Source organism: Poecilia reticulata, chromosome 20 (genome assembly GCF_904066995.2).
Source record: "Poecilia reticulata chromosome 20, P_reticulata-male-v2, whole genome shotgun sequence".
Classification (NCBI taxonomy): domain Eukaryota; kingdom Metazoa; phylum Chordata; class Actinopteri; order Cyprinodontiformes; family Poeciliidae; genus Poecilia; species Poecilia reticulata.
Genome location: NC_088849.1, coordinates 23,311,868 through 23,326,034, shown reverse-complemented (window position 1 = coordinate 23,326,034; position 14,167 = coordinate 23,311,868). Strand labels below are relative to the sequence as shown.

The 14,167-nt window shown below is 39.5% G+C and overlaps 1 protein-coding gene across 1 annotated transcript in view; it reads left to right on the top strand.

The window, feature by feature from the left end:
• Nucleotides 1–14,167, top strand: part of cdh6 (cadherin 6) — a 250,407-nt gene that overhangs the window by 104,610 nt on the left and 131,630 nt on the right. Inside the window, exon 2 of the mRNA XM_008396406.3 lies at nt 172–276. The gene's annotated coding sequence lies outside the window, so the exon portion shown is untranslated. The remainder of the gene's footprint in view (nt 1–171; nt 277–14,167) is intronic.

The window sequence follows — 14,167 nt, the reverse complement described above, 5'->3', positions numbered from 1 at the left end:
TCAGACAGAAGTTTATTAAAATCAAGCCGTTTGTTGTTGTGATAAGATTGGATGTTTGGTGTGGAATAGATCGACTTTGGAACAGTATTTTTGCCTGAAATGTCCATTTCTGGTTCTTATTTTACATGTGAGGAGTTTTCTAACCACAGACCCAAAACTTTTATGTTGCAGTCGGAGGAAATGGCGTTCCCGTGGCACATTCCCATGCTGTAGAAGTCCTTGTATTCATGGCGGCGTTCCTGGACAGAGTTATGGTGGAGCCCACTCCTTTGGATGGTAAGCAACCCCCACATATGCATTGGCTCAGGATGCATAATTTTTTGGAAACTACACAGGACTAATGGCAGCTCTGGCCATTTATTCCCAAAATGTTGCAACCACGAGATTTATCATAGAAAATAACCTTGTTCCTGTCTTTACTTCTTGAAGAATTTCAAGCTCTTCTTTGGACACCCTGTTGTTTTCAACAGGTTTTCCTGTTGGAGGCAGGGATCCTTTTGTCTTAACTTTATGTATCTATAAGGTTTTAAAATGTGAAGTTCATACATTTATGTGGTCTTAAATTCCATTCATAATGGTCTTAAAAAGTCTTGAGATGGTTGAGACCACTGGTGATTCACTGTTAACATACCCTTGCTAGCTAGCTTTTTTGCTAGGTTGTTATTTATAAGACCATCATGAATAAAGTTGGGTCTTTAACTTCATTCATAAAGGTCTTAAAAAGACTTAAATGTGTCGCCAGGAATGTTGGTGAAGTTTGCACATTTCTGTGGAGATAAAAGGTCTTAAATTCTATTCATTATGGTCTTAAAAAGTCTTAAATTTTAGCTTGTGAAACCTGCAGGAAAAGGAAAGTCGGCATCCAAACTCATGAAAACCATTTGGAAGTTAGAATTTGATCATTTTGTTGAGGCCAGGGAGCTGAACGGTTTGTGCTTGTGTTGCAGGACAGAAAAAACATCCCTCTGAAGTGAACAAAAATAAAAAGTTATAAAATAAAACTGAATGGTTCCGTAAAATGATCCTAAATGCAGCTGAAGGTTTTTGCATGGCTGTCAGGGCTTCTCAACCTAAAAATAATCACAAATCTCTGGAGAGAATTCAAAATAAATTTTGCAGCGGAAAGTTAGAAATCTCTGAATTTTGGTGAACTGTTCTTAGATGTTCTGAAAAAGGTGTTGTAGTTTATTTTATCTTCCTGTATCGGGGTTTGGGTCAGGATAGAACCCAGCTGGTTCTGGTGGGCCCATGTGGCGGCCTGGTAGAGTCCCAGGAGCCAGGACTTGGCCAGCTGGTCCCCAGGCTGTTGGCTGCTGGCAGTGAAACCAGCTCCTTTGTTCCCTTGTGGGGATATTTTCTACCTCGACTCTACTGGGATCTTTAGACTGGTTCTGGTCCGCTGGGACCAGTAAGCTGTGGAGGATCCAACATGGAGCCTCGAAGCCAAAGAAGAGGACTGCATCCATCCATCAGTCCATCCATCATCCATCCATCCAACCAACCATCATCATCATCCATAAATTCCATTCATCAGTCCATCCGTCCATAAAATCACCTATTCATCCACCCATCCATGGGTCCATTCACATGTTTGTAATTCATTCATCTGTCCATCCGTCCGTTCATCTGTCTGTGATCTCAGCTAAGCAGGGATAATTTGGTGTTAGGATGTGATAAATGAACCTCGTCTTTCCCATCAGAGTTTGCAGCAATGGGAAAATGAACAGAGTGAAGTCCAACATGAAGGAAGAGTCGTCTCATGGTTTTATCACAAAAAGTTGAAAAAGCCGTCTGAAACATTGCAGATGCCCTAAAATCCATCAGAAAGCTTTTAACCAATAAAGCCTCAGAATCTCTGCTGAGTTGCACCATCATCTTCATCACGTCAGTCACTGTGGCTTAAACCGTATTCAGACTGATCTGATGCAGACGTGTGTCAGGGTTTCTGGGAGCGATGGATGACAGCCCGCTTTGTTTTTCCTTCACTTTAAATCATTCATGCTTCAGGGGGCGGCTGGGGCGGCAGAGATAACAGCTGCTGGAGTTTAGGGTCACCGTGGCAACCAACACACAACCAGTAACCACTGCTGGAGTGGAGGGTCACCATGGCAACCAACACACAACCAGTAACCACTGCTGGAGTGGAGGGTGACCGTGGCAACCAACACACAACCAGTAACCACTGCTGGAGTGGAGGGTCACCATGGCAACCAACACACAACCAGTAACCACTGCTGGAGTGGAGGGTGACCGTGGCAACCAACACACAACCAGTAACCACTGCTGGAGTTTAGGGTCACCGTGGCAACTAACACACAACCAGTAACCACTGCTAGAGTGGAGGGTCACCATGGCAACCAACACACAACCAGTAACCACTGCTGGAGTGGAGGGTGACCGTGGCAACCAACACACAACCAGTAACCACTGCTGGAGTGGAGGGTCACCATGGCAACCAACACACAACCAGTAACCACTGCTGGAGTGGAGGGTCACCGTGGCAACCAACACACAACCAGTAACCACTGCTGGAGTGGAGGGTCACCGTGGCAACCAACACACAACCAGTAACCACTGCTGGAGTGGAGGGTCACCGTGGCAACCAGCACACAACCAGTAACCACTGCTGGAGTTTAGGGTCACGGTGGCAACCAACAAACCTGTAACCACTGCTGGAGTGGAGGGTCACCGTGGCAACCAACAAACAACCAGTAACCACTGCTGGAGTTTAGGGTCACCGTGGCAACTAACACACAACCAGTAACCACTGCTAGAGTGGAGGGTCACCATGGCAACCAACACACAACCAGTAACCACTGCTGGAGTGGAGGGTGACCGTGGCAACCAACACACAACCAGTAACCACTCCTGGAGTGGAGGATCACCGTGGCAACTAACACACAACCAGTAACCACTGCTGGAGTGGAGGGTCACCGTGGCAACCAACAAACAACCAGTAACCACTGCTGGAGTGGAGGGTCACCGTGGCAACCAACAAACAACCAGTAACCACTGCTGGAGTGGAGGGTCACCGTGGCAACCAACACACAACCAGTAACCACTGCTGGAGTGGAAGGTCACCGTGGCAACCAACACACAACCAGTAACCACTGCTGGAGTGACGGACACATCCATCCATCCATCCCTCCCTGCTAAGCGGAGATAGTTTGGTGTTGGGATGTGGTAAACGTGTCGGATGCTCGTCTTTCCCATCAGAGTTTGACCTCAGCAGGATGACGAACAGAGCGTCTAACCAACATGAGGGAACAGTAGTTCCATGGTTTTATCATAAAACTGGAGGTTTCCTCTGACATCCAGCACACCCTCCTCCTGTTGGTGGGTGCAGCCGCTGTGTTTTGGGCCGGACATTAAAGCAGACGGACACAGGAGGGCCGTTACCTCGGAGGCACCGAGCCCACTTCTCATTAGTGCTGCTTTTAGCCCAGCTGATGTTCACCACCTACTGAATTATACATCCGCCTCTAATTTGAGGAAGGATTTTAATATCAAGTGTGCTTTATCTCTATGAAAAAGCTGCAGGCAGATCGACTTTCCCCTCCTTCTACCTTCGCCTCCTAAATGAGAGATTCTTGGCGTTCTGACCCAACTTAAGCAGCTTCGCGTAGAAATGAAAGCTTTATAAAGAAACAGTGAAATCAAAATTTAAAAGAAGCTGCATGACTCAGCCACTGGTAATGAGTTGTGTGATGTCAGGATAAACTGAGGTGAGGCAACAGACTGACATGCTGCAGAAACTGACTGCAGGCCCCTAATAAGTCTTTCATATTTAATACAGTAAATGATCTTTCACCTCCAATTTCACATGTAGCGTCTGAAATATTACATTAACGGAGCATACAGAGAGCATGCATATGGAAGAGGGTTAGGACCAAGAAAGTAAAATAAAATTTTGACTTTAATCTCAGAATTATGAGTTTTTTCTCAAAATTATGATTTTTTTTTTAGAAATCAAACTTTTTTCTTGGAATTCTGACATTTTTCTTTTTCTTTCTTTTTATCACAGTTCTGAGTTTTTTTACGCAGAATTTTCTATACTTTCAGAAATTAGATTTTAATTTCAGACCTTTCACGGGTTTCTTTTCAGAACAAACTTTTTTTCCCCAGAATTTTGAAATTTTTCACAAAATTCTCACTTTTCTCAGAATTTTGAAATTTTGTCTCAGAATTCATTTTTTTCAGAAATTTGATTTTATTCTCAAAATTTTGACATTCCTCTTTAGAGCTTTCACTTTTTGTGTGAGATTTAACACAAAATGTGAAGAAAGTGAAAAAAGTGTAAAATTTTTTATTTTTATTTTTTTTCCCCAAAAAACTAACTTTTTCTCAGAATTCTGACATTTTTTCCACAATCCTTATTTTTTTCCTAAATTCTGAGGGGTTTTTTGTTGAGGAATTCTCATGTTTTTTAAAATCTGATGTTAATCTCAGAACTGTGTGCCTTTTCATTCTTCAAAATTCAAACTTTTTTCCTCAGAATTCTGCCATTAATCTCACAATAAGAACTGTTTAGTTTATGCCCCTTCAGGAATTTCTGGTTTTAAAACTCAAATCTTCCCAATAAGTTTTGGGACACGTTTTCAGTGTGGTTGAAATGCAGGTTTACAAATCCCATTACAAGGAGGAAACAGTTGTGATTATTTCCAAATGCCAACAACTTAAAGAATGTTTGGTTATTTTGACATAGATTAACACAGAATTGAGTGATACTCAAAATTCTGATTTTTTTAAAAAATTTTTTTGTGGCTCTAATCTTCTTCCATACATGCAGGCTGATTATGCTACAGTGATATAAATAATGCCAGCCGTCCTTGAGGGACGCCTGCTTCAAAGCTGCAGGGAGCTGTTGGGTTTTGTCTGTCGGAGCTGAAGCGAGCCGCAGCGATCCCTCCAGTCAGACCCCAGAGACTTCCCCCTGCGTTATTCCAGCAGCAGGTCCAGCGGATCGGTTCCAGTCGGCACCTGGCAGGGAGACAAGCGGCCAAAACGCCGTCCAGCTAACAAGCTGTTTGTGTTCGCCAATAACTGGGAAGTACAGGATGAACTGAAATGGGCCAAATCAGGGGGAGAAAAGCAAAACGAGAAGCTGCTGCTGCTGCCGCTGCCGCCGTGTTATTGAATTACAAATATGACCAAACTGGAGGTTAATTATCTTCCTGCTTATGCGCCGTGTCACCTTCCTGGGTTTTCTCATGACTCAGCTCTCGCAAAGGTGAACTTTCAATCAGTTTCTTCATTTTCCCTGACAGGGACGTTCCCTCCTGGTGCGCCCAGGTTTCAGATCTTCGGCCTGACCGTTGGTTCTGTTCGACGGCCTGTTAAAGCCAATGCAGATTTTTAAAAATCATTTTATAAAAGTGTACATTTTTGACAAAAAAAAGGCAGAAGTATTTAAATTATTCTCAGAAATGTTCTAAAAAAGAAAAAAAAAGAAACACTAAAATTTTTGAAAAATTATTTTAATTGAAAAAAACTGACATTTTTTATATTACAGTAATTTTCTTGACAGAAAAAGTTGAAATTTTACTTGAAAAATTTGAGAATAGTCTAAGAAAATTTTTAAAAAATTTTTGGAGTTTCAAAAGTTTCTACTTTTGAGTTTCAAATCTCAAAAACTCATTTTTGAGTTTTGAAACTTCAAACTCAGATTTGTTTTTAGAATTCTGGATTTTTTCTCAGAAATGTGACTTTCTCTGAATTTTTTACTTTATCTTATATAGAATCAGTATAAAGGAATTATTTACAAGCTCATATTTGTTGCTAAATAGTTACTTTTAAGTCAGTTTAGTCTTATTTCAAGATATTTTCACTGGAAACTAGACCAAAATCACTTGGTAATAGTTTGTGTTTTTACAGTGTATTAATATTTTAACAGTGTATAAATGGATTTTGCCAATACATTCTGGCTCATCTGGCCCTTTAAAGACATTTGCGATCTTTATGTTTCGCCTGAAATTAAAAGAGTTTGGAATCTCGTCATTTTAGGTGGATAAATTCGGGGGCCGCCCGGGGCCCCCACAAACCTAGAGACGGCCCTGCTTCAGTCCTGTGTGTCTGATTCAGATGTTCCAAATTAAAAGCTGCTGTTTCTATTTATTATCCTCACAGGTTAAACAGTTTTATTGTTTTAAGGAAAGCAGCAGGCCCTCATCTGCTGCTGGCTGCCTTCCTACATTCCCTTTTTGTTTGATTTTTGCTGGAGCATACAGTCTTTGGGAATATTGTCTGTGGATTAAAAAAAAAAAAAGACAGGGCTCAGCTGTTTTTTTTTTTTTTTTTTCAAACCTATAAAGGGATGATAATTAACCAGCAGTGTGGCCTGGGAATCCATTGTCAGCAAATGCAGAAAATCTGTAGCTAGGAGTCGGAAAACACTCTTTGATCCGTCCGTTTCCGGAAGAAGCCCTGACGAGATACAAGCAGGCTCGGAAAAAAAGAATCGCCGAATCCCGTCGGTGATGGGAAAAAGGTTGAAAACACGCCACCAAATCCCAGCTAGCGGGTCGCGCGCCCTGTTATCTAATATGATCTAATCTCCGGTTTCCCCTCCCCCGGCAGAGGACACCCGGGCGGAGAGCACAACATGTCAGGGATATTGGATATGTTATGGTGGGGTTTGCTGGAGGTGTCTTCCTCAACTTTCCCTGTGACTCTGATGAGCTGAGGGAGCGTTATTCCCCGGGTGATTCTGGCCGAGATTAACTCTGCTGATTCTGTGTGTCATTTCCCGACGCTCCTGTGTGGGAGAGAGGGAGCTAACCCAGTAATCTCACTCAGGAATTGGTGAGTTTTTCCTGCAAAAAACAAAATCTCACCAAGGATTTTTGGTTTAATTTCTACTGTAAATGTCTTGATGCACTCAAAATAAAACAAAAGTACATTAGAAGTAACTTTTCAGCAAGATATAGGAGCTTGTTTTGAGTCAATAATTGCTTAAAGGTGACATGTTTCGTTAAGATAGGTATCACGATAAATTAAACTCAAAACTTTCCCAGACGACACTCTTCAATTAGCTCTTTTTTTGAAGGTCAGTTTTGTTTAATTTTATGTGTTCTTTCTGTTGTTTTGCTAAAGCAGCAGACAGTTCAAAATGCTTTACATGATAAAAACACAAACATACAAAGTCATAAAACCACACTGTAAATCAAGAAACTTTACATTTTGTCAAGTGTTGTCGTTACACATCAAACTGTTGGTCAGTGTTTCATTTACTGTGATTAGAAATCGGCTCTAAACTGTTGGGTTTTGACTCTAGATCAGTGGTTCTTAACCTGGGTTCAGTCGAACCCCAGGGGTTCGGCGGAGCCTCTGCCGTGGAGGTAAAGACACTTGTGTAAAGTTGTGCTCACGTTACATTTCTGAGCCAATCAGAGGATCACGTTACATTGCTGAGCCAATCAGAGGATCACGTTACATTGCTTAGCCAATCAGAGGATCACGTTACATTGCTGAGCCAATCAGAGGTTCACGTTACATTGCTGAGCCAATCAGAGGATCACGTTACATTGCTTAGCCAATCAGAGGATCACGTTACATTGCTTAGCCAATCAGAGGATCACGTTACATTGCTTAGCCAATCAGAGGATCACGTTACATTGCTTAGCCAATCAGAGGATCACGTTACATTGCTTAGCCAATCAGAGGATCACGTTACATTGCTTAGCCAATCAGAGGATCACGTTACATTGCTTAGCCAATCAGAGGATCACGTTACATTGCTTAGCCAATCAGAGCTGCGGAAGAGCCCTGATTGAAGGAGTTCCTCTCAGCATGGATTTGAACTTGTGTCTTTATTTACTTCAGCAAAACTCACAGTTTTTACCACATTCTGTAGCTTTCGGTGAACTTCTAAATCTGCTCCTTAGTCGCATCTTTTCGGGGTTGCTACTGCCTCTAGTGGCATGGGGGTGGTAACACAACTAATATAATTACATTACTAAATCAGAATACCGCAAAGTCTTTATTATTTATTATTTTTTTCTCTTAAGAATGTAGAGCTAATTAAATGATCTAAAGACCTTAAAGTGGTTCCAGTTTCTCTCGATGTCCAACCTGTTGAAACTGTGGCACATTTTAAATACCTTGGGTCGTTCCTGGATAGTCAGCTCAACTTTGCTGAAAATACTGAATATATTTTGAACAACTGTTCTCAGAAACTCTACCTTTTAAGAAGACTTAGAGATCTTGGGGTGACCCAACTAGACTCTAGTTGGGTCACCCCAATGTCTTGAATTTGGGGGGGAAAAAATCATATTTTATTTATCACTACAGAAGGGTTCAGTGAATGCGCATATGAAGCTGGTGGGTTCGGTACCCCAAAAAAGGTTAAGAATCATTGCTTTAGATTTAAAGGAACTCCGTGTCTCTGCTGTTTTCTGGAACTTTGCTCTATATTTGTGGTGTAGACGCTGAATCCTGCTTCTCCACAGTTCCAGTGTGAAATGACCATTAATATTTAAAATGTATTAATATCTGATATTGTGTGTTCTTTCATTATTATGCCATTATTATTATTATATTACTTGAAAATGGTCTCAAAACAACAATAGCATTGTTTAGGACAATTTATCAGCCAACAAAAAAGTTTTATCCTAACATGGCCTACACAAAACATGTTTACTTTTTCTGCACTTAATATTCTAGATGAGTGTTTAGTCAGAATGCACTTTTTTTTAGGGTCTCTGCCACTTTAAATCTAAATGAGCTGCAGCTGGCCAACGGTGTTGGGGTTGCTAGGTGACGGGCGGAATTCCGCTGGGGTTGCTAGGTTACGGAGTGGGCTTTGCTGGGGTCACTAGGTGAGGGGCAGCTGATTTGTGACGTTACATTCTGAAGGTTTTCGAAGCGGTTCGGTTCGTCATCCAGATAAAAAACAGAAACTTATCGCAAAATGAAAATATTTGGGCTGTTCTTAGAAGCAGTAGAAACACAAATGAAAGTACAAAAATGTGCAAAATGACAATTATGCATAATACATCCCCATTATTAGCTACAACGGCACATTATTTCACTTATAAAATGTCATGTTAAAAGTGAAATCATTTTCCAGGGAACTGGTATTTTTGTTTTATTGATATTAAAAAATATATTGAAACAAATTCCTGTATCTTGCTGAAAATGTTCTTGTAATTTAGTTTTACCTTTTTTTTAAAAATAAAATTAAATCAGATTTTTAATCTTTATTATAAAATAGAAGCTAAAATATTGCATTGAAATGTTATTTGTCACACAAATGAGAACAGTGTAGTTCTTGTTTGTTAGTTTAACTAGCGGAGAAAACTAGACGAGTTTTTGACACTAAAATGACCAAAGGAAAAAAAAACCCTAGTAGCTCCTAAAAATGTGAATGAAAGAGGCAGAATCTATGCTAAAGAATGTAATAATTGTTAAATATTGATTAAAAATGATGAAAGACATTCTAAAACTTGATGCTTCTTCATATATTTTGTAGCGTCCGACTGTTTGGGTCTTGATGTAGAAAATTACTAGGATATTTTCAGTAGCAACTAGACAAAATAAGATTTTGTGTTTTTGCAGTGTACGTCTTGTTTGCTGATGGATTCCTAAAGGAAAAAAACCAAACAATCCGCCTCTACATCATTTCCCCGTCCCGATGCAACCTTTGGACCTCTGCTTTTTAGATTTTATTGGCCCAACAGATAAGAGGTTTCATTGGCAGTCGTGCTGAAACAAGGATGCAACAATATCAAAGTCTATCAGATGAACCCAGATTGAAATGCTGCCTCCAATCTCTCCTCTCAATTATCCGCTGAATGGCGCTGGCATCCAGGCTTTTGTGCCTGCGAACGCAGCAGCAGAGGCTCTTTGTAGGCTCAAGGCTGAATGGTGCTAAATGGGTGAAGAACAGGACAATTAAAAGGCAGATGAAATTAATCCATCCAGCTTTTCTCTCTTATTTTCTGTTTGCTTAATGAATCGACTGCGAAAAAGACAACCTGAGCATTTTTTAATGTTGAGGAATAAATAACTTTACATTTACACGAGGAACGAAGAAAAATTCTGACAATGAATGGACGACCACTTCTGCTTTTTTTTAAAAAGATTTTTTAGAATATTCAGTGTGGATCAGGGCAGAAATATTTATTTCACTCGAGCTTTAAAGACGAAACAAAGAACGATTACAGGAACGTGTCGAAACATTAAGATATTCTAAAAAAAAGTTCAATATTTTACTCATTTAAACCCATATAGAGTGTTGATTTATTGTACAGAATTCTGACTTTTTCTTTTTTTTTTTAGAATTTTCAAATTTTTTCAGAATTTTAACTTTTTCTCAGAATTTTCACTTTTTTCTTCGAACTTTCACACTTATTCAAAATATGAATTTCTTGGTTTTTTCCAAAGAATTTTGATTTCTCAGAATTCTGACTTTTTCCAAAGAATTATCTGAGAATTTAGTTTTTTTTTTCTTAGAATTTTAACATTTTCTCAAAATTTCAAGTTTTTCTCTGAATTCTGGCTTTTTTTCTCATGATTGTAACAATTTCTTGGTTTTTTCCAAAGAATTTTGATTTCTCAGAATTCTGACTTTTTTCTCATGATTGCAACATTTTCCTGGAATTCTGACTTTTTTCCGAAGAATTTTGATTTCTCAGAATTCTGATTTTTTTTCTTAGAATTTTCAGGTTAAAACCAAGAATTATGACTTTTTCTCTCTGATAATTCTTTTGTCCTCCGAATTCTGACTTCAGTTGTGACTTTAATCTTAGAATTTGGATTTTTATCTTCTTAGAAAATGTTTCTTCACTGTCATCATCACTTCATTCAGTCACTGCGGTGATTTAAAATCATCATTACTAAAAACAGAATAATCTGCACCCTTTTTGGAATCTTTTCTTTAAACCAGTGGGTAATTTACACTTTTAAACATTTTTGAAACCTTTCAGTGAGGAAGCGGATGACGGGTCTGGCTGTACTTCCTGAATAAAAGCGTCTGTTCCTTTCCGTGGATCTAATGAAGTGTTATCTGGCAGGGCGTCTCACATTGTTCCACTATTACACTCTAACAAGTCTGATTTCGCCAGACTCCTCTGAGACTTGGTGACTGGGAAGAAAAAAGACTTGGATTGCCTTCTATTTTTGGAGCTTTTCCAAAATGACCTCTAATTTCTCTGTTTCATCAAACCGGAGACGGAGGGACGACTCGGTCTGAGACAAAGAGGAAGAGAAAGTAGGATGTCCAGATGTCAGATAGTTTCTACCAGCTGGTTCTAACTGGGAATTTTAGAAAAAACTAAATTTTACCAAGTATTTTTGTCTAATTTCTACTTCAAATATCTTCATACACGTAAAATGAGAGAAAATTACGTAAAAGTAACTTTTCAGCAAGACATAGGAGCTTCTTTTAAATTAATAATTCATTAATATTGATAAAAAAAATACTAGTTTTCATGTTTAACGTATAATACAGGAAAAAGGTCTTGTTTTACTTAGGGGGGTCCAAAGTGCGGCCCGGGGGCCGTTTGTGGCACTTCGGATTGATATTTTGTGGCCCAAAGCTGCAGCATCCAGAATGATACAAATTTGTTTATTAACCTTTTTATTTCTTTAAGGTAAATGGAATTAAAAATGTCAAGTACAACAAAAAGTATCTTTTTAAACTTTTATAATAAGTAGAACTTTGTTTATCCAGAGACTTTTACTGGAAAGGAAACAAATTTACTGAATTTATCATCCTTGGATAAACACAGGAAGCGTTTTGAAAAGAAAATCCTGTTTTTATTGCGTAGAATAAATTTGCTCAACCAAACCTAAAAGAATCGGAAAAATTAACGCCTTTTGTTTAAAACAACAAACGTGAAAAATCCTTTTTAGGTTTTGGAACAAGAAAAAGTAATAATTTTCCTATTTAAAAAAATTAATAAATCATCCATTCTTTATTTTGTTACAATAAAGAATTAGGGCCAGAAACAAAAAATTATAATAATACGAGGATAAAATCGTAGTTTAACGGATAAGTCGGAATATTACGAGATTGAAGTCGGAATAATACAAGATAAAATGTGTAATATTAAGATAATAAAATTGTAAAATCACTTTTTTTTTCTTAGTGTGGCTCTAATCCTCTGTTATAATTTGCTTTATTTTAGTTTTTCATTTTTTGTGTTTTTGATTCAACACTTTCATGACTGAAAGTTCAGAAGTGAAATAATATTTTTATCAATATTAATGAATCATTGACATAAAACTACCTTGTAAGTTAATTTTGTCATCTTTTTCACCAGAAACCAGATGAAAACTTTTGGTTTTTTGTATTTTTTTTTGGTGCTGCAAACTGTTTTTATTAAAAAGAATCATTGTTGGGAAGAGCCTGAACACGAGGAGGACGGATGTTTTTGTGTCGATAAACAACAGTTTATGTGGAGATGATGCCGTGCAGCTGAGTTATTATTATGGGATGCGGAAGCAGCTGCAGCCGTCGGTAACGAGGCGTCAGGTGCAAGAGAAGAGGAATAGGCAGATTAACGGCAAATCAAATCGCGCTCAGAGCTCAGCTGCCGCGCAGGAAGTTCAGAAACGGCGACTTTCCTGTGATTCAGCGGCTACCCATAATGCAGCGGGGCTCCTTCCATCCGACTGCGGCAGGAATCACAAACGGTCACCAACGATCGGCGCCGTTATTATTTCTGCTGCTTCAGGAAGGAAACAGACAGAAGAGAGAGAGAGAGAGAGAGAGAGAGAGAGAGAGGTTCAGGATGAGAGGAGATGGGAGATGGAGCTGCTGGCCAAGACCAGAGGTTCTGGATGGTTCTGTACGGGACCAGAGGTTCTGTTTCGTTCTGGCCAAGACCAGGGGTTCTGGACGGGACCAGAGGTTCTGGCCAAGACCAGAGGTTTTGGATGGTTCTGGACGGGACCAGAGGTTCTGGTTCTGGTTCTGGGTAACTGTTTGGATTTTAAATAGAATATTTGTCTGGAAAAGTTTCACTTCTAAATCTGGACTTTTTGCTTTTTCAGCATCTTGTCCTTTATTCATTCTTTCCATCCACCCATCCTTTCATTTGTTCATTCATCCACCTATCCCTCCATCCCTCAATCCTTCCATCCATCCATCCCTTGATCATCCATCCATCCCTCCGTCCCTCCCTCCGTCCCTCCACCAGTCATTTCCTCCTCAGTGTCAGATTCTGTCCCGTCTCTTTAATGGAATCTGAGCGTCATGACAACGAGGCCTGAGCGGCGGCCATGACACTTCTCCCCTCAGCTCGTCTTCCTAATCGTGTTTCCTCTCTGAGCAGAACAAACAGGAAGTTCCTGCCGCTGATTAGCTACAAGAGGCAGATTAGATGGGGATTAAAACAGTTAAATATAGTATGTCAGGGATTAAACTCGCTTCTGCATCTGTCAGTCAAACTGAGATACGTTATCTGATTCTTACGGAGCCGAGATCCAAGTTCTTCTTTCCTTTGTTAGTTTTCAGTTTCCGACCAGATTTTATCCGTTTCAACAGAACCGCTAGCCAAACGCAGCCCACCAAACCTGGCCGCTGCTGAAAGCGCTTATCTCCTGCTTAATCATTTAATAACAAAATATGACTGAGCAGAATCCCAGATTGTGTTTGCTGTACCACTTCAAATATCAAACACTTTGATTTTATTCTTATCAGCTGATGGGAGGGAAGTCTGCGAAGCAGCTGGAGACATTTTGTTTAGAAATCCACCGCGGAGCAAACCTTTCTGTCTGGAAATGCTGAATTACTGCCAACAATGACTTATTTACTAAAAAATAAATAAATATTTTGGTCAATCTTGATTTCCAATTGCAAAAAGACAAAATCTTAAGAGTATTTTTGCCTAGTTTTTTGTGAAAATATCTTGAAATAAGACAAAACAAACTTACACGTAACTTTTTACGTCAATAATTTCTTTTATATTGATGGCAGATTATTTTACTTTTTTTTTTGTCACACTATGGACCCCCTGCATGTTACTGTTTACATTCGGACATCCGGGGTTGCCATAGCAACCAACAACAATACAACTTTGCTTCAGGTTTCGGCACCAAAAAGACTCAGACTTTTCCCACAGTCTGTTACAGTTTTATTTTGTCTTATTTTGTGATTATTAATAAGTGATCGATGTGATAGATTAGCCGCCGCTGCTATCAGCTAAGCTAACACTGCGATTGT